Here is a 22259-nt window from a genome sequence, read left to right as displayed (position 1 = left end):
ACCACACCAAACAGTGCATTTTTCGGGATGCATGGGCAGTTCTTGAACGGCTTCTGGTTGCTCTTCACCCCAAATGCGGCAATTTTGCTTATTTACGTAGCCATTCAACCAGAAATGAGCCTCATCGCTGAACAAAATTTGTCGATAAAAAAGCGGATTTTCTGCCAACTTTTCTAGGGCCCATTCACTGAAAATTCGACGTTGTGGCAGATCGTTCGGCTTCAGTTCTTGCACGAGCTGTATTTTATACGGTTTTACACCAAGATCTTTGCGTAAAATCTTCCATGTGGTCGAATAACACAAACCCAATTGCTGCGAACGGCGACGAATCGACATTTCACGGTCTTCAGCCACACTCTCAGAAACAGACGCAATATTCTCTTCTGTACGCACTGTACGCATTCGTGTGGTTGGTTTAATGTCCAATAAAGTAAACTGAGTGCGAAACTTGGTCACAATCGCATTAATTGTTTGCTCACTTGGTCGATTATGTAGACCATAAATCGGACGTAAAGCGCGAAACACATTTCGAACCGAACACTGATTTTGGTAATAAAATTCAATGATTTGCAAGCGTTGCTCGTTAGTAAGTCTATTCATGATGAAATGTCAAAGCATACTGAGCATCTTTCTCTTTGACACCATGTCTGAAATCCCACGTGATCTGTCAAATACTAATGCATGAAAATCCTAACCTCAAAAAAATCACCCGATATAAGCCAGAACTGTCTTTAGTAATTGAGCCTTTGAGGATTTCAAAACAAAGGGAATAAGTTATTCAAAGAGCCAAGAATAGTAGCAAAGTCAAAAACAAAACTGAGAAAACATAAGTTCGTATCATAAAGAAAGTTTGCAGGAAATTGCGATCAAAAGTTATTATTACTCTATCAATAAAATGGATTAAAGAATACTTCCGAATGTTTTTTAATTTAACTAATATATGGGTCTCATTGTATGGTAATATTAGAAGTTGCAATTAGAAATTTGTGGTTCAACAGAAAAAGCTTTGGTATTGTTAGTTCAAATAGCCATAAATCTATCCTCTTAATTTAAGGATTCCCTTTCAAATCAATGAAATGGCGCCCTTTGAAGTTTAAAACCAAAACTAAAGCTCACAGTATAAACCGCAAATAATCGATACGCTTCACCTTTTCGTTGGTTAACAAATGAGTGGTGCAGGTAACCTTTCAAGTTCAATAACAAATTGTTGCAAAGTTATGTGCGGTCTTCGATTACGCAGCGCTAGTCTTCAGCCGAGCGTCTTTCAAATAAACGCTTGTTGCAAAATCCACAGGCGAGGACGTTTTGCGGTCTCGTTACAAAGGTGCAACCAATTTGCGCGAACACCAGAGGCACATGTGATGCACAAACAAATACACAGCCAGGCACAACACATCTAGGCGAACGGAACTGAAACTTGCTGCGAATGAAAGTGCACCGTTCTACGGTGGATGAGTGAAAGTGATTGAGGGGTGAAGGAAACTATTGGCTGCTTTATTGTTGTTGGTGAGTTATTGTGCCTTTGTTGCCTTCACCTTCCAGCCGCCACTGCCACCTCCCCACACAAAATTGGCGTATGAGCGAACTGATGAGTTGTGTCGGTGTCAGGCGGTGTCAGGCGCTGTCAGCTCATCTAATATTCAAATCGATATTTTTCTATCCTATCAGCACGTATGGATGTATGTGTGTGTACGATATGTGAAGCTCAACCTTTCGTGAGTCTCCGTGCACTTTTATTGTTGCACTCAATAGCGAAGTTCAAGCGCTTGCATTGTTGCCTACACACACACACTTATATACCCACACACATTTATATATTTTACCCATAAACAACAAAATATCTACTACATGCTCGCGTGCGCTCTCGTGTATGTTTATGCAGCGCCCCCTGCGCTGCTGCACCTGTGACCTCTGCATATGCATGTTGTGCGAAGCCCTTTGTCGTGTTGCATGTTGCTACTTTAATCTCGCTTCACTGCCGCTCACTTCCCCCGGTCGACATTGTATACCTTCACACTCGCCGCTGCTTTGTCTTGATTTTATTTCAGTCTCCCCCATCGCCACTTTCTGCGTGAGTTGCCTTTGCTCGGCTTGCCAGCTACTGTGTGTTTATTTTTACATAACTGTAGTTGGTGTGCCATAGCCGTTGAGGAGCGACACCGTTTCCGCTTGCATTAAACTATATAACGGTGCATACGAGCGGAAATGCTTTCATAACACTCCGTTCAGTTCGACATTGACATTTCTTTTTTTTTGGGTTTGGTGTAGTCAGGCGTTCGTTGCAAGTGATTTTCCTTATACATGCCACTTGATAAATCATGGGGTGGAGAATTTTTGTAAAATCATAGTGAATCGATAAGTCATTCGGTTTTTTCAGAGCAGTTGCTGACCATAAGATATATATTAGGTAATATTAGGAAGCTGCTCGGCTTTCTGGGTTCCAACAACAGTGTGGCGATGAATAACACAGAATGTAGCTCATTTACTAAGCTTCTGCATACTCTTAAGCCCTGGTCTTTCCAATGGAGTGAAGGTCTTCCTCTTTCTCTGCTTCCCCCGGCGGGTACTGCTTCGTTTACTTTCAGAGCTGGATGACATGACCTAGCCAGCGTAGCCACTGTCTCTTAATTCGCTGCGCTAAGTCAATGTCGTCATATAACTCATACAGCTCATCGGTTCATCGAATGCGATATTCGGGTTGTCAATGCGCAAATTAATCTTCCACAGGACTTTTCTCTTGAAAACTCGTAACGTCGACTCATCAGTTGTTGTCATCGTCCAAGCCTCTGCACCATATAGCAGGATGGGAATAATGAGTGATTTAAGGAGTTTGGTTTTTGTTCGTTAAGAGAGGACTTTACTTCTCAATTGCCTACTCAGTCCAAAGTAGCATCTGTTGGTAAGTGTTATCCTGCGTTGGATTTCGTGGCTGACATAGTTGTTTCTGTTAATACCGGTTCCAGGATAGACGAAATTATCTACGACTTCAAGTTATGACTATCAATAGTGACGTGGGAGCCAAGTCATTCAATTGGTAGTTGCTAGAAACGACTCTATAACATATGGGTCAAGCAGCTAACGACTTCCGGTCTTAGACCAAGTCTCCTCTGGGTTTGAAGGCCAGCTAAAGTGAGAAAGCGAATCATCCCAGGACTGTGCGCTGTGTTTGAGACCCGCCACGTAAAAAGCAGTATCTGGACACTGTCCTAGAAAAATTAATCATCAAGGGTTGGTATGTTTAGATGAAGTGGAATGAACGCCGTAGACCGTGTACGCACTGGACTCCCAAAATGAGGTTGTTATCAACGAAAACATCATAAGAGTCCACAATATAATTTTCTATGACCAAAAAGTAAAGTTGTTCGAGATGACTGGTACTCTAAAGATATAAACTGAAGGTGTAGGTCATATCATTCATGAATATTTGCGTGTGACAAAGAGTTGTGTAATGTGGGTGCCCGAGAGCTCAGTTTTGAACATAAAGAATGTCGAGTTGAAAATTATATGATTAATAAACCCAAGTTTTGGCATCGGTATGTGACAATGGATGAAACATGGCTGCACAATTTCACTCTGAAGTCAAATCAACAGTCATCCGAGTGGACTGCACACGATGAACCCGCTCCACAGCGTGGAAAATTGCAATAGTCGGGTGGCAAGGTTATGCCGTCTACTTAAGATACCGTCCAATAATTCCTTTATATTGAGACGCTGATAATTACTCTCAGAGAGCAGGAGTGCAAGTCAAGTAGAAAACTGCTGTCTGTTGTGATTGTAGATTTTCGGAGTGATCCGAGTCGAAACTTGGCACCCTCTAAACATACGCATGTCAAGAAGACTGGAAACATGTATTTCGTATGTCATAAAATGATTGATTTGGTGGCGAGATTTTCAATCCGGAGACAATTAAGTAGCTTGAGGGATTTTCCGAAGCTTCAGCCTATTTGGGGATGTTTCATTATGGAGACAGAATTCTCCAAATTTTCTGCTGAAAACAACTGTCTTTAAGAATAAAACACTAAATTGACGCTCCTTTGTGAATTTATATGGTCACTGTATAAGGTTTCACAAGGACCCGTCTCTAAGGGACGAAGTATCGTCTTCTTACTATTGATCGCCTTCGAACTTTCGTCACTTGTGTGAACTTCCACTCACAACCAAAATTCCACAAAAATTGGTCGTTGGTGTCAAATCTTTAGATCTGAAGCGTTTATTACCATAGAATTTTTGTTGTAGCAACTCAGTAGTTTGAGTTTACTAATTTGCTAATGAGCAGAAACTCATCAATATCGATTTAATCGTTGTATTAAGGAAAATTATAAGGTTTTCATTATTAAAATTGTGCCGAATAGAGTTTTGATCGCCAGAGATATCTAAACAACTCAATAGGTTTGTAAATGTTTAATCTATTGAATGTAACCATCAAATTTGCACGGCGCTTAATTCACTTTGATAGTTGTTGTTAGTGTCCTTTAACAAATCTAACTGGTCTAACTTTGCAAAACTATGTTCTCTTAAACACAATTTACACTCTCTTTTTGACGCTTATATATTGCCGCTCATATATTTCGTCCCATTAGTCAGGCTGCCAGTCCACCCTAATGCCTTCGGAGAGCTTTCGCTTGTGCCGAAAAGCTTGACGAAAGTATCCTACAACAAACGCGTATAGCAGCAGCGAATAAAAGTAAACCTTCTGGCCAAACGCGATTCAGTCAACGTTATCAATTCAATGCGAACAGAACGTGGCTGGGAATTTCGAAAGATTTTCACTCAACTTTCCTCTGTGTTGGTAGATTGGCTAAGAACGGAAGTGGCAGTGAAGGTGGCCGAGAGTGGCAGCAGTGTAATTGAGAGCAGCGGCGAAGGCGAAATGCCAAAAATATACGAAATTAAATGAAAGAGTAAAAACCAACAACAGCAACTACAAGCAACAATATAAGCGAGCGTCAAACGAGACCGGCAAAATATAACGGTGAAAGTGAAGCAAACAAGTTTGTGTGTTGTTTGCTGTGTGTGTGTGTGTTTATTTCCGTGCAAGTGAACGTAATACAATTGGCAAATAACAAAGTTTGCGCCAAGTTTTGGCTTTATTCGTTTTAATTTCGTTTTGTTTGTGTGGCAGGCGAAAAAGGATACAATCTCGATCAAATTTAGCCGAAAGTAATACAATGAAATTAGGATCTGTGTATGTATGCCAACAAATAAATGTAACAAATAGACAAAGGAATTTATGAAAGAAGGCGAATTGGTGAATTTGTCGACACAAACAATAGCAAAGCGTGCCACAAAAGCCATAGTGAGGCAGTGAGGCACAACCAGTTTGAAAGCAACAAAATCACCGCCAATCGGCTTAATGGTTTGGTGGCAATATTGTTGTTGGTGTAGTGGTACATAAGCAACTTGTATGTTTACCAAAAATATATATGTGAAAGAAATACTGTTATTTCCAATACATAAATCGATTTTAGTTTGCACTTTACACCACACTCCCGTGCTCATGACATTAATTTGCAACTGCAGCTCAACTAATTATGAAATTAATCCCGCATGCCAGCGGCCGCATAAATAAATAATTGCTGGCGACAACAATACTGCTCCTCGTGCAGGCTCAGTGAGTATAATTAATTATGCATGTGTGTGTGTGTGTGTGTGTGAGCTTTATGTAAATGCATGGAAAGTCGTAGTTTTAGTTGAATTTGCTGTAACTTTGCTATTTTACTATTTATGAAAATGTATGTGTGTGTATTAGTGTATGCCGTTGTTACGGTGTTTTTCATTAACAAATGTGTTTATACTTTGAGTCTTTGCATAACAGAATTCAGTATAGTAATTTAGTTGGTAGAATTTATGCCTCTCGTTGTATAGATGAGGGGCTTTCTGCACACAAGCCTATACAGGGTGGCTAACTCTACAATTGCGAAGTCAAAGCATGTGTAGGTTTTAGGGACATAATTTAAACAATAGACTTCTTCTGATTATAGACAAAGAAGAAGAATTAAAAACAGTCAAATTCTGCGTCAATAAAATCATATTGTATTCTCATACTGAAAATTACAAAATTGAGTGCAATAAAACTGGCAGTTTCTTAAGTATCGTAAAATTTTTTAAATATAAATCAAAAATTGTCATATATAAATGATTTTCTCTTCAGAAAAATCTAACTTAAAACCCCTTTTCTTTGAAAAGTATTATATTTTTCATAAAGAAATAACCAACATAATATACTGATGTGAGTGTATTCTCATCCAAAGGCACACTGCTTTGCTATGCATTCTAATGACTTACTTAAGAACTTAACTTCAATCAAGTGAAATGTTAGGAATGCTATGATAACAGCAAATCTTACAAAAAATGCCGAAGCCAACTAACCCGAACACTTCAATACCACTGCAGATTGGAGAAATACATTTTTTTCCAATATTTTATCAATTTAATATTGTTTTGAAGCCCTGAAGTTTACATCAAGCCCAAAATAGTGTTTACTTTTCGAAAGCACCTTACTTAACACTTCAGTACTAAGTAACAGAAGATTATTTTAGGTTGTGTGACCCCAAGGGGATGCTCCTCTGTGCAGCTAAAGAAACATAATGCGAGAAAATTCTTAAAATACGCGCTACTGTATCGAATTGGAACTGACTTATTTCGATTCATCTGATGGCGGAAGCGCAAAAACCAAGTTCCTGCGACCAAACTGAATTTATATTTAACTGGTTTAAATACTCGTGAAGTATATTTTCAAACGGAATTGTAACATCTATGAAATGTATTGGACCTTGTAATCTACAGTTTTTTTTGTTGTTGAACGATTTCACCTTGTACACTCTAACAGCAATTTATTGTAACTATTTTTTTGAAAATTGAAATTTTGAATTTAAATGTCTGCTAATAGTTGGAAGATTTATCACAATACTGAGGATTTGGGTGATTAAAGAGTTGGTGTAGTGTGCACTCAAATATTTACAAGTATATACATATGTATGCAGAACAAATAAGGTAGCGAGCACACAAAATGGACAACAACGTGAGTATATCTGATATTGTGCAAAAAGCTATAATAGAGACAAAGCTGCCAAAATGGAACCATCTGAATGTGCCGAAGCTGTGCTAGAAGTGTAGGGAGTATATACTAGTATTTAGGGTGTTAAGTGTATGCATGCAGATATTTTTTTCGAAAATATGTTTGTAATTCTGAAGTAAATATTGTTAATACGAGTATCATTAGATAAATCACTTCTTTGTGCAGAACTCTTTATGATCAAATTTTTTCCAATTTTATCAATTCTATTTATACTTCTACTCTCTATATCGCAACAAAAAAATATTTAACGAGAAATATAAGCAATATAAGGAAGAAATTTATATAGCCAAATTTTTTTGTGAAATATTTATTAAATCAGTTTCGGTAAAACTAAAAACATTCTTAGAATCATCAATGCGCCGGTATTAACAATAAAAAATTCATATGATGTTAAAATTTCTGTAATATGATAATATTAAATAATCAACTTTGCGTTTGATATGCTGTTAACTTGGCAGTAAAATAAAAAAAATTTTATTCAATTAGTTTTTTATACTTTTTGCAATCCCACTATATGATATGAAGCAGCTGAATATGAAGTTGTGAGAGAGTCCACTCAAAGGTGTGACATGCCGTATACGTAACATTTTCACTGGGATGATGAGGAATTTTAACTTTTGATGCAATATAACAATTTTATGGGAAAAATTATTACAAAAAGCATGTCAATATTGATGAGAAAAATTATTAATAAAGCACACATAAGCTTGTTAAAACACCAAACTTACACATACATACATTACCGCAGCACGACATTTAACGGTGACGCCATTGCATTGCAGTGCCGTTATAAACGCGTAAATATAGTTGTTTGTATTTAAGCACTGATATTATTTTTGTTTGGCTAGTAAAAGGCTGGCGACAATTGACATGCGCGCTTGAAAATTCCAAAGAATTTTGCTGTCTCGTCATGTGCACGCTGAGCATTACTCATACGCCACGTGCTACCATTTAAGGTTTCTATAAAATTGTAATTGAAGTTGGCGTAGGATGCAAATTAATTTTCAATTTAATGCTTGGCTGAATTTACTAAGCAACGCACCGAAGTGTACATACAAACATTTTAGAGAACATTCACAGGTGTTTGGAAAAAAATTCAATATTTCACTGATAGTATAATAAATTGCTGTACACCGCTGGTATTCATAAATATTTCATTTATTTGTGTGTGCATAAGACCTTTCACAAGCCACAATTTAAATTTAAATCACTTCCATTTGAAAATTTATTTCAATTAACTATATTGCTTTACAGCTAAGCGCAGACCCGCTTATCTTTATTGAAGCTGACTCTTAGGCAGATTAAACTTTTACAATTCCCACGGCATTTAATAATTAAAATTTTACTTATTCATTAGAAAAGCCACTTTTCACCGCACAACCACACAAAGTCCACGAATTTCGTCATCGCCGCGCCGGCCACTTAACGGCGTTCAAAGCAAATATTAAATCGCGCCTGCAAACCGCCGCAGTTCTGCACATACTGAAGAGCTGCAAATTATTTTTCGTACGCAATGCGAATTATAAAGTCATGAAGGTTAACAACCTGACAGTTTACAGTTTACACTACTTTCCCTTAGTGCTATACTTGGCGGCTCGTGCACACTCTGTGGTCGATGGCTGATACTTTTCAGCTAGAATTCCATTGGACGGTTGTTGCCCGAAAATTTTCATGTCTACTTGGCATAAAAGTTAAGCGGATAATGTGCACGAAATTGCGCTCACAAGCACACACATGTTTCTATGGAGCGGGCGCGAAATGTGGTGGTTAATGACTGAAATTAACGCGAGCATGGAGATTTTGCGTGCACTTTGGGATTTGGACTTGAGAAAGTTAGCGGCAAGCTTTATAGTTGGCGACTTCTTTCGGCCAGTGAACTGATTTTGATCAGTTGGCAGGGCAGCTATATGCGATAGTTATCAGAGAGACGAATATAGCTACATCGACTCAGCTCGTCACGCTGGTCATTTATATACAGTGATGAGCAATACCGGTCGGACGTTTATAAAATTTTAACATAAGATGCCCTAAAAAGGAAATAATAATCCGATTTCCTTGAAATTTTTAAACTTAAGACTTTATTTATTCCTTTAAATTTAAAATGTATTACAAATAATTAGAAAAGGAAACATAAACCAATAATTTCATAGTAAAAGTATTCAAAAAAAAAAAAAAATCCAGTTATGCACGCTAACCTGAATACTCAGTTTTGATTATAAACTTTATAGTTATGATATTTTGACCGAAGACGTTTTATTTTTAAAGCATTATTTATTCATTTTGGGACATTTTTCCACTAATTTTTCGATCGTGTTGCTTTTGTCCAGGCTACCTTGACACACTCCCAAAGCTCATTTAAATTTTTTTGGTGGATAGTCATGCTGGCACAGAGCTCCCTTCACAATAGCTCACAAATTCTCAATTGGACTGAGATCCGGATTTTATGCTCACCTTTCAAAGTTCAAAATTGTTGATTTAAGATTTTGATAAGCCACTTTTTCACTATTTTAGCCCTATCTTTCGGATTTCCATCATACGAAAATACGTTTTTCTCTATTCGGTATGCACACATGTCAACAAATGCAAATATGTTTGCAAAATATTATTTCCATTATTCCGTCTATCTTGTGTATTGGACCAACGTCCCGTCAAGTGCAACATGCCCACAGCATTTTCAGAAAGTTAATCATTGATTTTCTTTTCATCAGACCTTTTAACCCGTTTACATTCCTCAACTGACCCATTTTTGCGGTCTTGGCAGAACTGGCCTCGTCAGCAATATTTTTCTTTCCATTGTCCATTCACTGATTGGTTTGTTAATGACATAAGTGGCCTCCTTAGGGGTTAATTTGGAGTTTTTACGAATGAATTGTTTCTTATGACGAGCATCATAGTCACTCAATATCCTTGGTCAATCGCTAGAGTTGCCCGAACATGCCAACTTATTCCTTTTTGGCGTTGAAATGACTGTTGTTTTACTAAAATCGGTTATTTTTGCAATTTCTCTGTTGTTTTCTTAGTTTCAGATTACACAATAAAACGGTTGTATAGTTCAATTTTTATACAATATAAAATGCTATGCCTATTGAATTCCTTAGTTAAAAATGCCAAGTTAAATTTGACAAACATCCCGCCGGTATTGCTCATCACTGTATACATTAGGTCTCCAATGTTTCCTTCTGGGCATCACAAACTTTATATTAAGTACCTGTGTTGCAGGTATACGTAAAGTGAAGAGCTGGACGTCAATTTCAATCATATATTTTAATAGTTTTGATATCCCTTTTTCAGTTGTCTGAAGGCACTACGCTATTTAATAGAAACAAAAATTAAAACAAAGCGGATCTAAATAAAAAAGAAATTAAAGAACAACAACAGTGCAGCCATTTAAATACTTAAACTTATATATAGTAACAAATTTTGTGAATTATTTTGAGTGTGTTTGTCTTGTCAAAAATCTGTAACATAAAACTTAACATTGAAGGAAGCCGTTTTAGCACATTGACGGAGTATAAGCCGCATCTCTTGCGTCGAGTTAGACCTGCTTTGGTCTTGTTTTTGCCGGTAAACTTTTTGAAAAAAGAGTTGCGCCAAAAGTTAGTGAACTTAGAATTATGCGAATTGATGGCGGCTCATATTGAGAGGTAAAAGTGGGGCCATCTTACTCGCATATTTGGCTTCCACATACATATATTACACTACTCAAGAAATCTGATTGAAAAATTTGCGACTGATGTACTGCGGTGTATATAAGGTGTCCTGATAACATATTCTTTTAAACAAATTCCAACACAATCAGCTAGTTTTGTTATTATAGTAAATGGTGGTGGCTTGACCCCTAACATCGCAGTCGCAAAATTACTGTTAACTAGTAAGATTTAAAGCTAATTTAATGCTGAATTGGAAGATAAATAAAATTGGATCTAACAGAAGTTCTTAGCTAATTGACACAAAAAAAGAAAGTTAATTGACACATGAAGAAATAATGCCTTCATGGTGAGTTCGTTTCATTATGATTACTACTGAATCATGCAGTACTTCCGAAAAGACTAAATATTGGCAAATATTAGTAGAATATGCTGACAATTCGTACATACATACATATGTGTGTATCTTAAAATCGGCTATGTATTCGTCACAATTTAATTTTCCTTATGCCTACAATACTATTTCTTCTGTTTTCATAATTTTCACCACAAATTTCTTTATGACACATCCTAAAAATTACTTTTCCTTACGCTTAATTTTTTGTTTTTTTATATCACATCTATTTCAGCGAAAGCCAAAGCAAACCGTCAAACTTTTAAAAAGAATTATTCAAGAACAACCATCAAGAGAATCACCGCTTTGAATCTTTTTTAATTGTAGACAACGCGATGAGTTAACAACAGCGCACATCTTCTTTTGCTACGTGGCGTATTTTTAGCTTCCCCCGGCGGGTAAATTCTATGGATGTCGGCGTATGACACAGAAAATGAACTTTTTCTCTAAATTCGACTCATTCTGCCTTTTCATGAAAAAAGATTTTTATACTCTTAAAATGTTGCTATATATTTCTAAAAGACAGATATAGGTTATATATACCAAACACACAAACTTCCGTCCGCATTTTTTGGATCATTCTTGGTCTGCTTTCGAAGATGGGCTTCAAAAAACCGATTTTTCTGCTAAGTTTTTTGTACATATCTTGGAAACTACTATAGCTATGTCAACCAAACTCTACAGAGTCGTTTTCTTCAGGTATTTCCATATACAGTTCAAAAATGGAGAAAGAAACCACGCCCACCTCCCATACACACACTAAATTTTACGCCCACCTGGTTGGTGGACCAAAAACCATATCTCAGGAACTACTCGACCTATTTCAATGAAATTCGGTATATAATGTTTTCTTCAAAGAAATAATTGATTCATCTGAGCGAAATTTCAAAAATACGGTATTTGAAAAATTTGACGGATAATGAAATCATACTTTATGCGAGAGTATAAAATGTTCGGTGACACCCGAACTTAGCCCTTAAACTTGATTTTGAGTATTTCTTTGGGAGGGAAAGAAATAATTGATTAAAGCGAAATTTCTAGGGTTCATAGCTACATATTTAAATATCTTGCGCAAATTGTTTGGATACGAAATCTTTTATATGTATTGTGCCTTTGTTAAGCAATTGCCCGATGCATGTCGCAATTTCTGTCTGAAACAAAAAAATTTAAAAAGATTCATATTTTTTTTATAACTTATTTTCTAGTGAAACTAAGAAAACTTCAAAATTAGTGTATAATTCAAAATTTTTTTTTAATTGAAAAAAGTGGTTTTTGACCAAAAATTTTTTACTTTATGTTGTTTAAAAATATGTTCAAACTTGACTTTTCTGAGTTGGTTTTAGTTCAAATAAAAGATAATTTAATGCCAAAGGTAATAATAATAATAACTTTGCCCCAATTCAATTAAGAAAAACCATAAAAATGAAAAACCGTTTGAATCGATATTTTCTGTCAAAAGTGAACTATAGATACTTTGGACCGCAAATTCGGTACCTAAGGTCAAAAGGAGTTTAAAGGGTGTGTTATATGGAAAGTACTCCGATTATCTTTTTCACACTATGACATAGCAATGATAAAATAGTTTCGTCTACAGAATTCGATTGAAATCGGTAGATCAGGTCCCGAGATATGTGATTTCACCTTAAAGAGAGCGGTTCCTCATCCGACTCTTATAAGGCTTTCTATTACAATCTCGGTGACAAAATTTAATGGTATATAGTATATGGAGGGAGAGTGGGGTTATGATCTGACTTCATTCATTTTCAAACCGTCGGTAGCAGTTTTTAAAGCATTTATCTCGAGCCAATTTAGTTATTTTGGCTTGAATGATTTGAGAAATATGTACATCAAACCTATCAGAGGGCGGGGCCACCCTTATTTTTTCAAAGGTTTTTGCCCACTATTGCCCCCTGCTACTGTGAACCTTTGTGCCAAATAACAGTTCGATATATTAATTTACCTTTCCTGCACAAAACTATTATACTCTGTAGAAACATGTTGCCAGAGTATAAATAGATTAACGTGTTCATGCAGTATATCTAAGAAATAAAGGTGAAGGTGGTAAAACTGAAAGCAAAATGAACAACTGATTATTTATGTTGTAGATATAACCTTGCATGTCTATGCGAAGTTTGATACAATGAAATAACCGGCTGTGCATAAAAACTACCTTAACTAGTCGTATTATTATCTCAGGCCATAAATGAAAAGTAAGGTGGTCAAACAAACAATTAATCATGCCGTATGTTTATGGGCTCAAATGATATCATTTTCAATCTGTTAAATTTTGTAAAACACATCACTCTTCATTATGTGAGACAGACAAATAAATACATACTGATGTATACATTGGGAACTACGCAGCAAGCAAAAGGTAACACAAAAATCCAATATGACTGTGTTATTTGTCTCCTACGAAAGAGTGGATGAGAAGAAAGTGGCAGAAATGTCAAACTGCAAGAGAACTCCCAGACAGCAGGCCCCAATTGCGCAAATACCCGTCGCTTATTTATGAATTACTTATCCTCATGTACTGTCTACTTTCTACTTCGATGTCTACATTTTTCGGCAGACCAGCAAAGTGGCGCGGCGTTCAATTGAGATATAAATTAAATATTGTAGAAACAGTAAGTTCGCCAAAAATATGAAAAGACAGAAGATGTTTTCTTTAAGATCTAGCCAAATGTGACTGACCGGTATACAAATGAGGAGGAATACTTGCATATACTTCAACTTCAACTTTTACGTACTTATTTTTTGAAACCGAAGTGAGTGAGTTTGACCTTTTTCATGGGAAAAATATGAATAACATAATTTGCTGGGAAGGCATTGCATGTCTAATGCATATTAACTAAGTTTGTAGGAAATTCGTAGTAAAAACACCATCTGGCATAATTCTGTGTAAAATCTTAAAATTTCATACAGGAGTAGTTGGGAGAGAATAAGATAAGGGAGAGTTTCATAACTACAAAAGGGAAAAGGCTTGGGTAAAAATTATTAAAGTAATACGTAGATAGATTGGTTTACTCTAAAGATATTGAAGCTCCAACTCGGAATTTTAAACTTTTACTACGAGAGTACCTACAGAGAATACTAGATTTTAATGGAGAATGTCAGGAGATGATCATAATTTCCTTTAGTGACACCTACATTAAAAAAAAATTTAATATTATGATAGCGATTATGTCTAACGGTTCGTTTTAAAGCTCGAAATTCCATTTACGGTCTCTTTTCTCTTGTTTTAATTTAATTTTAATATTCCAGCTCACTTATCAAACCAATTTATGCTTATTCTTTAAAAATCCTGATGAAATTTTGAACTAAACGAACTATTTCGTGGCATATTCGTGATTTTAGTTTTCATTTCGCCCCTGCCTGTTCTGCTTTACCTAATTGGCATACCCTAACATAAAAAAAAAAACTCTAAATTATTTCCATTTAATAATTAAATTCAGAAAATATGTATTACTTATAGTTCTAAATCTGAGGTGTTGGAATTTTTGTTTCTGTAGTTGAGCAATGTTAGACAAATTTGGACGTTAAAGTTTTTTGCTTTTCATCACCCTGCTAATTCCGCACGTATGCGGAATTCATGCTTCGGATGAAAAGTTTGTTGTATTTGTTATTTATTTTGAGTCTTGAAAAGTTTATGCGCATTTTCTCTTAACTGCCTTAATCCAAATGGCCGGAAATGTAATACGCTGAATTTTCTACTCTTTGTTTTAAAATTTGTTTAACAAAAATATGCAAACAAAGAAGGAAAAAGAAAAAAGATTTCTCTTTGTGTTTGGTAATAATTTCCAATACTCTTTTAGTCAAAAACATAAATTTTTCTTCTAATAATAGCAGAGATTCTTCTCATTTTATAAATAATGATTTTTTACGTCTTTTATGATCTTTTTGTTAATGAAATTTAATGAGTTCTGGAACTTTTTTTGGCTAAAAGTTGGAGAAAAACGTTTCCGTTCGCAAAGTTCTGGAATGACATACAGTCAGCAGGGTTAGGACAGTTTACGGCACTAACCGAACGTCTTTTCTTTAGATTTTATTAAACAAGTTTTTGAATTTATAAAAAAAAAAATAATATTTTCATACAAAATGGTAGCTACTGGACCAGTCCTGGGAATCACTTCTTTTAAGATAGATGTTGGGAGCATTGCTGTTCCGGGAACCGGTGCTATCTGAAGTAAAATAAAATTTTGAACGAAAAAATCAATTTTTTGTTTAATTATAATTTCAACAATATTCGCATTGATTAGTGGCACTCAAAAATGTTGTGATAACAGAAAAATAACCAAAAAAAACATTTTGATATTATATAAACGAACCAGTACTCCACATATTATTTTCATATCGTCTCTTCAAGAAAATCTACAGTTGACTTTGTGGTTGCAAATAAGATTTCGTTGCTTAGTAGTGAAGGCAACGGCAATAAAGGGATCCAATCTTAAAAGCAATCTCTTCAGTAAATCTGTATTTGAAGTGACGTTTGAAACGTTCCTTTTACGTTGCCAACGGAATCTTTTTATATTATTAAAAATAAATATTTTTACTAATACTAAGTATTAAAATACAAATATGGGTAGAGTCAATTCATAACTAAACAAGTAAGGAAGGGCTAAATTCGGGTGTCACCGAACATTTTATACTCTCGCATAATAAAGTGATAATCGAGATTTCATTATACGTCATTTACATATTTTTCAAATACCGTAGTTGTGTAAAGTTTTATTCCGCTATCATCATTGGTTCCTAATGTATATACTCGCATTATACAGAGAAGGCATCAGATGGAATTCAAAATAGCGTTATGTTGGAAGAAGGCGTGGTTGTGAACCGATGACCATATTTCGTACATGTCATCAGGGTGTTAAGAAAATATTATATACCGAATTTCATTGAAATCGGTAAAGTAGTTCCTGACATTTGGTTTTTGGTCCATAAGTGGGCGAGGCCACGCCCATTTTCAATTTTTAAAAAAAGCCTGGGTGCAGCTTCCTTTTGCAATTTCATCCGTAAAATTTAGTGTTTCTGACGCTTTTTGTTAGTCGGTTAACGCACTTTTAGTGATTTTCAACATAACCTTTGTATGGGAGGTGGGCGTGGTTATTATCCGATTTCTTCCATTTTTTAACTGTGTATGGAAATGCCTGAAGAAAACGACTGTGTAGAGTTTGGTTGACATAGCTGTAGTAGTTTCCGAGATATGTACAAAAAACTTAGTAGGGGGCGGAGCCACGCCCACTTTTCCAAAACAATTGCGTCCAAATATGCCCCTCCCTAATGCGATCCCTTGTTCCAAATTTCACTTTAATATCTTTATTTATGGCTTAGTTATGACACTTTATAGGTTTTCGGTTTCCGCCATTTTGTGGGCGTGGCCGTGGGCCGATTTTGCCCATCTTCGAACTTAGCCTTCTTATGGAGCCAAGAAATACGTGTACCAAGTTTCATCATGATATCTCAATTTTTACTAAAGTTACAGCTTGCACGGACGGACGGACGGACGGACAGACGGACAGACAGACATCCGGATTTCAACTCTACTCGTCGCCCTGATCACTTTGGTATCTGACTCTTTTAGTTTTAGGACTTACAAACAACCGTTATGTGAACAAAACTATAATACTCTCCTTAGCAACTTTGTTGCGAGAGTATAAAAAAATTTATGAAAATTCGCTTTTTCCGGACTTCTAACTGTAACTATATATGTAGCCCCTTACACTGAAAAAGAAATGAATGGGAGAAACGCGCGAGACAAAACTAAAACTTTATGTAAACATATTAAAAACGCACATAAAATCAATAAAATACAGGGTGAACTAAAGTATCGTCTTAAAAATAACTGCAACACGAGTTAGATTTAGTTTATTTTGTAACATAAAATAAATGCATTTAACTTCAAAATCCATTAAAACGAATTTAAATTCGTAAACGTAAATGGCAAAACCTTGTGGACTGTCCTAAGCGCTCAAATGCAGACTATACAGGTTATTACACTTAAACTACCATTCCTAAAATAGCCCCAAGCGTAAAATATTGCACACTTTTAGGCTACGTATTTAAATTAATTTTGAAGTGCTTGAAGCTATTGATATTACAAGATTATTTTCCCACAGAAAAGTCTATTTAATCGTATTATAAACATTATCTCTATAATTAATACGCATTCCTGGTGATAAGCGCTACCCGCTCTTTTGGTCAGCTCATTAAATATATTTAGCACGGCTTAATTTATTTTCCGCCAAAAATGACCTCTTATCGTCCATTTTCATTATACATATCGAATATAATCTGCAAATTACTAGGCCTCGTCTATGCGTGCCGGCATGTTTATAAGTATGCGTGTGTCTGTGTGACTATTTATGCTTCTAAGCGTGCGTGTAGCTGTGCAGCTCACATTTTTATCATTAAAATGTGCTGGCCTTTATGTGGGCATTTAGTAGCGACAGAGCTGCTGACCATGACAGGCATTTCAGATGCGCCATAACCGCCTAAATAATTCAAGTTAATGGGCTAACGACGCACATAGCCACACGTCCGCACAGTAAGCCGCAATAAAAGAGATATTCGACAAACTTACATATGCCTGTATGCATATTAGTATCGTGTACAAGCCACACTATGTACTTGGCGAGTATACAGCCGTGTTTGTTTGGGTGTATGGCTGCATTCTTGTGGTAAAATGTGGAGCAAAGGTCAGATTGTAATCCAGAGAAAACTTGCCTGCTTACAAGACTGTCTGCTTGCCTCAAAATATACATATATGCAAGTGTAAGTATGTGTGTACGTGCGTGTTGTATCTATATTTCAATTAATTTAGTCTTCGTGTGAAGTAAAGCTGTCTAACAATGTTTGCAGTATATGTGTATGTATGTATGTATTAACAAATAAGCACATCTGTAAGTGAGAAGGGAAAGCAATTCGTTAATTTATGTATGTATGTATATACATATTTGTAAATTTATATATGTACAGTATATAAAGAATTTTCTTAGGATTGTGCGGCAAAATTTAATGCAGCTCTGCGGCCATTTGTTGACCATTGTGGTTTTGTGCATTTATGCTTTTTTTAACAGCAAAATTTGAAAAATATCTTAATCGCCATGTTGATTTAATATTTGCTAAGTTTCTTCGAATTAAATTTAAAGGAATATTTTTTAAAGTATTTATTATATTTATGTTTTGAGAAAAAACTTAGATTTATTTATATTTATAAACTCCTTATTTTTAACATACGCAATTAATGATTTTATTGCAGTTGTTGTTAAAGTTTTGCAATTGATGATGGTACGACGTCAAAAGGTGACTAAACTCAAATTTTGATGAGCGATAGTACTCTAACCAGTACACTATGCCATATGGTCGATAATTACTATGATTAGTATAAATATGCTGGCAATATTTTGATGGAATTTCTAGGAAATCTAAGGACTTGATCAGAGAGTAAACTAAAGAATTAATTCCTTTCCACCTTTCCACCGATATAATTTCTTACGGCTGCAGCTCTCCAGATCAATTCAATTCCTGCTTTTGTAGGTTTACAGCATGGGTTTTCTGAGCTTGTATTTAGATATTAATAATTAAACCAAATATAACGCTGAAGCCGAAATATTCCTCAAATCTTGTTCACCACATATTTAAATTGTTATATATGCAAATATTTATTTCATGGCTAAGACAAACTGGTGCACTTATGTGTGGTTTTAATTGCGTCAGATTCAGCGTAAAATTGAAATAATGCAATATGGAAGTCGCTCATACAAATTACTTACGTTAACTGAACCCACTATAACATGAGTTAAATTAAGTTATGTATTTGGGTTGGAAAAAGAAATGAAAAATGTTTTCATCAGTTTGGCATAAACGGTTATTGAATTGTTTATCTAAGGGCACACCTAGTGTGGCATCCTAAAAAAGTGCATTGTGGGAATTAAAAAAATGAAACTGCATCAATTGTTATGTGGCATAATATCTTTATTGCATTGTTGTCAAGGATATCACGCGCTCATCTCAAATTTTGATTGAACGTTTTCTCAACAATGTCGCCCATCATCTAAAAAAGTAGCCGCAATGACTGGCGATGCAGCTGCCGGTTCCACATGGCCTTGTTCACAGTATAATCCATACATATACATATGTCTATATGTAAACAAAAACAAATAAGGAAGCATTATGTTCGGGTGCAACCAAACATTGTATACCCTTGTAACTTGCACGAATCAAAGCCATGGAAATACCACAAGGTGTAAATGTCAACCACAGGATTGAAAACTAAGCAATTATATATGTATATATGTACATACATACTATATTACCCTCGTACTCTGACCGACCTATTGGATATAAGGTTTCATTTTAGACAACTGAAACATTGGCGGATATATTCAGCATAAAGTCACCCGGAAGTTCGAAAATCTTTATAAGTATTAGGTAAAACGGGGCTGAGCAAAGTATTGACCAGATTAAACTTATTTTTTGATACACAGACATACTATTATGAGGAAGAATTTTCTCTGGATTTCAATTATATACCTCACACCTTGACCGATATTTTCTATCAAAAGTCAACTTTATGTCCGGGGTCCAGTTAATCGGTGCTTAGGGGCTTAAACAGTTGTGGTTTGATTCAGACAATTTTTGGGCACACTTCAAAGACACTTTACGAGCAAAATGCTCACTGATTATATTAATTGCTTCTTGATTTGTATGCAAGAAAGTGAAAGAATCAAATGGGATTGAAATTTTCTATATTGCAAGCCTACTTCCAGTTGCAGTCCGATTTCGTCAATTTTCATACTGTAACATAGGAATATCATAACAATGTTATGTTTCGAATTTAGTTGAAATCAGTCGAGCAGGTTAATGCTTTCACCTAAAGAAGGGCGGTGCCACGCCATTGTCTAATTTTAACCCCGGCTCTTATAAAGCCGTCTAATACCATCTTGGTGGTAAAATTTAATATTTCGGGTGTTTATAGATGGAGAGTGCGCGGGGTTATGATTCGATTTCATTCATTTTCACATTGTTAGCAGGAGCTCTTATAGCATTTATGTTGAGCGAATGTGATTATTTTAACTTGAACGGTTTAAGAGATTTGTTACGACACGCCCACTGTTTCAAGCTATTTAGACTTTGCTATTGCGATTTCCTATGCCAAATTACCCCTCTATCGTTAGAAAAAAAATGACACAATGGCAGCGTTGAATATTAACTAAAAATAATCTTGGTCGTAATGCTAATATAATTTTTTGGATCAAAAGTGAGGTTATTGTAGAATTATATACAAAACATGCAGAAAAAAATGATTGTAAACTTGCTTGCTGTGATGTTTTTGCTCATTATTCTTAAAGATATTGTGGTTAGAAACAAAGGGTGGCATTTAATGTTGTTGGGAGCCAAACCAAGCCAAGTGAGCTATGCGGTGAATACCCCTCGTATACTCTATTTAATTGCGCAAAAAATAAAAAAAAGAATTTATTTTATATTTCAGAGTAATTGTGTCCATTAACACTAGCATTGCATTGCGTTGACCGTTCGAATGGTGATATAAATATTATATGTTGATATAGATATGAAATATAAAGATTTATTAGTTATTAGCTTTTTTGTTATTGAAATATTTTAAAAAATTTTCAGACGAATATGAGTCTGTAAATTAGTTACAGAATATACGAATCAAATTTTTTGAAAATATTTGGATAGATCTCACTTCTATTTGCACTACCTTTCACCGCTGTTCAAGTGGGAGTCTCAGTTGTTTATGGTGTTTTCCACTCCTGGATAGACAATCCGAATGGTGAGAGATTTTCCAAGTCAAGGTCCAAGTGGAATAACTACAATCACACTGAGTCTATTTTAGAGCTACGTCTCGAGTTCATCAGAACAGACTCTTTCAAAGGCAAATATTTGTAGATAATTCTGTCTGAGAAAACGTCACTATTTTTGTGAAAGGTAGTATTTACTCAACTTCGAGTTTTATCTCGAAAATATGCCCAGTAAAATACAACACGAATAAAACAACAAAAAAGTGTTTTATAATTATGAACTCTGATTAAATTCGAAACAGAATAAGTGAGAACTTTTTATTATGAAACCCACTCGCAACGCATTATTTGCCGCAGCAATGCAGAATTATGGCAACCAGCTTTGCTAACAACTAAAAAGCGCTGCTTAAATAATGGTGTTATTGTAATTTAACTTTCTTTTTGATACGCCTCTCTGCGTTTTGCTGTTTCTCGTTTTTTTCCCCGTTTTTTTTGAGGTTTGAAAAAGTTGATATTAGTGCCACCAGAAACACAGGTGGGGCAATACCAGGTGGGTGCGTAGTGTATGTATCCGGGCGCCGTGTCGGGAAAGAGCTCAGCGCACAAAACATACTTTGAAGCGGCAACGCAAAGGAAATGATGGAAAAAGGAGAAAATTAAAAGAAATTGAAGTGCAGCAACGGAAACTTAAAGTGGGAAATGAAAGTAGTGAAGGACTTCCGAGGAGACTTTCGATGCCTTTTGCGCCATAAAGCGTATAAGGAAAGCAGCGAATGCAAGAATGGCTGCCATAAAAGCTTTTTTTTCCGATTTTGCTGTGCTTGTTTTTATGCGCCTTCGTGAGCGCGCGAGTGCACACGCTGCACTTTATTGGCGGTGAAATGCTTTACATAAATTGCTCACGATATTAAGCTGGTGCAGCTGCTGCCAGCCTGTTATCCGGTCAGCTGTGCGAGCGGGCAGCATTCGCTGAAAAATACGCGTATGTATGTATTGTATATAAATATAACAAATATTGTTAAATGAAAACTAATTTTGAGTTAACGAAAATTTTCGCGCAACTTTTCCCTTAATTTACCGATCTAATAAAAAGTTCATTACTTCCAGCGGGTACTTTGGAAAAAAACTGTTATTAAAAGTTGAAAAAATAAACTATGGTAAAAAAGCTCCAAGTGGATAGTAATGAAGACATAAGGCTACATTGTTTGTTGTAATGGTTATTTCATTTTCTCCAGCGAAACTAACTTTTAACGGAATTTCTAATGAGCCTTCGGCGCTGCTTTAATTGAGCCATAACGGTTGTGGTAATGAAGGGACAAGCAAGGTGCGGACATTGCATTATCTTTAAAATATAATTGATGCACATCATTAGT

At 35.6% G+C, this 22259-nt stretch overlaps 1 protein-coding gene across 3 annotated transcripts in view; it reads left to right on the top strand.

Moving 5' to 3' along the window:
- The first annotated feature begins 4726 nt into the window (after nt 1–4726).
- The window catches only part of LOC126762764 (uncharacterized), a 165683-nt gene continuing 148150 nt past the window's right edge, over nt 4727–22259 (top strand). For all 3 annotated transcript variants that reach the window (XM_050479789.1, XM_050479790.1, XM_050479788.1), the window contains exon 1: nt 4727–5611. The gene's annotated coding sequence lies outside the window, so the exon portion shown is untranslated. The remainder of the gene's footprint in view (nt 5612–22259) is intronic.

Source organism: Bactrocera neohumeralis, chromosome 6 (assembly GCF_024586455.1).
Source record: "Bactrocera neohumeralis isolate Rockhampton chromosome 6, APGP_CSIRO_Bneo_wtdbg2-racon-allhic-juicebox.fasta_v2, whole genome shotgun sequence".
Lineage (NCBI taxonomy): Eukaryota > Metazoa > Arthropoda > Insecta > Diptera > Tephritidae > Bactrocera > Bactrocera neohumeralis.
This window is presented reverse-complemented; position numbering and strand designations above follow the sequence as displayed.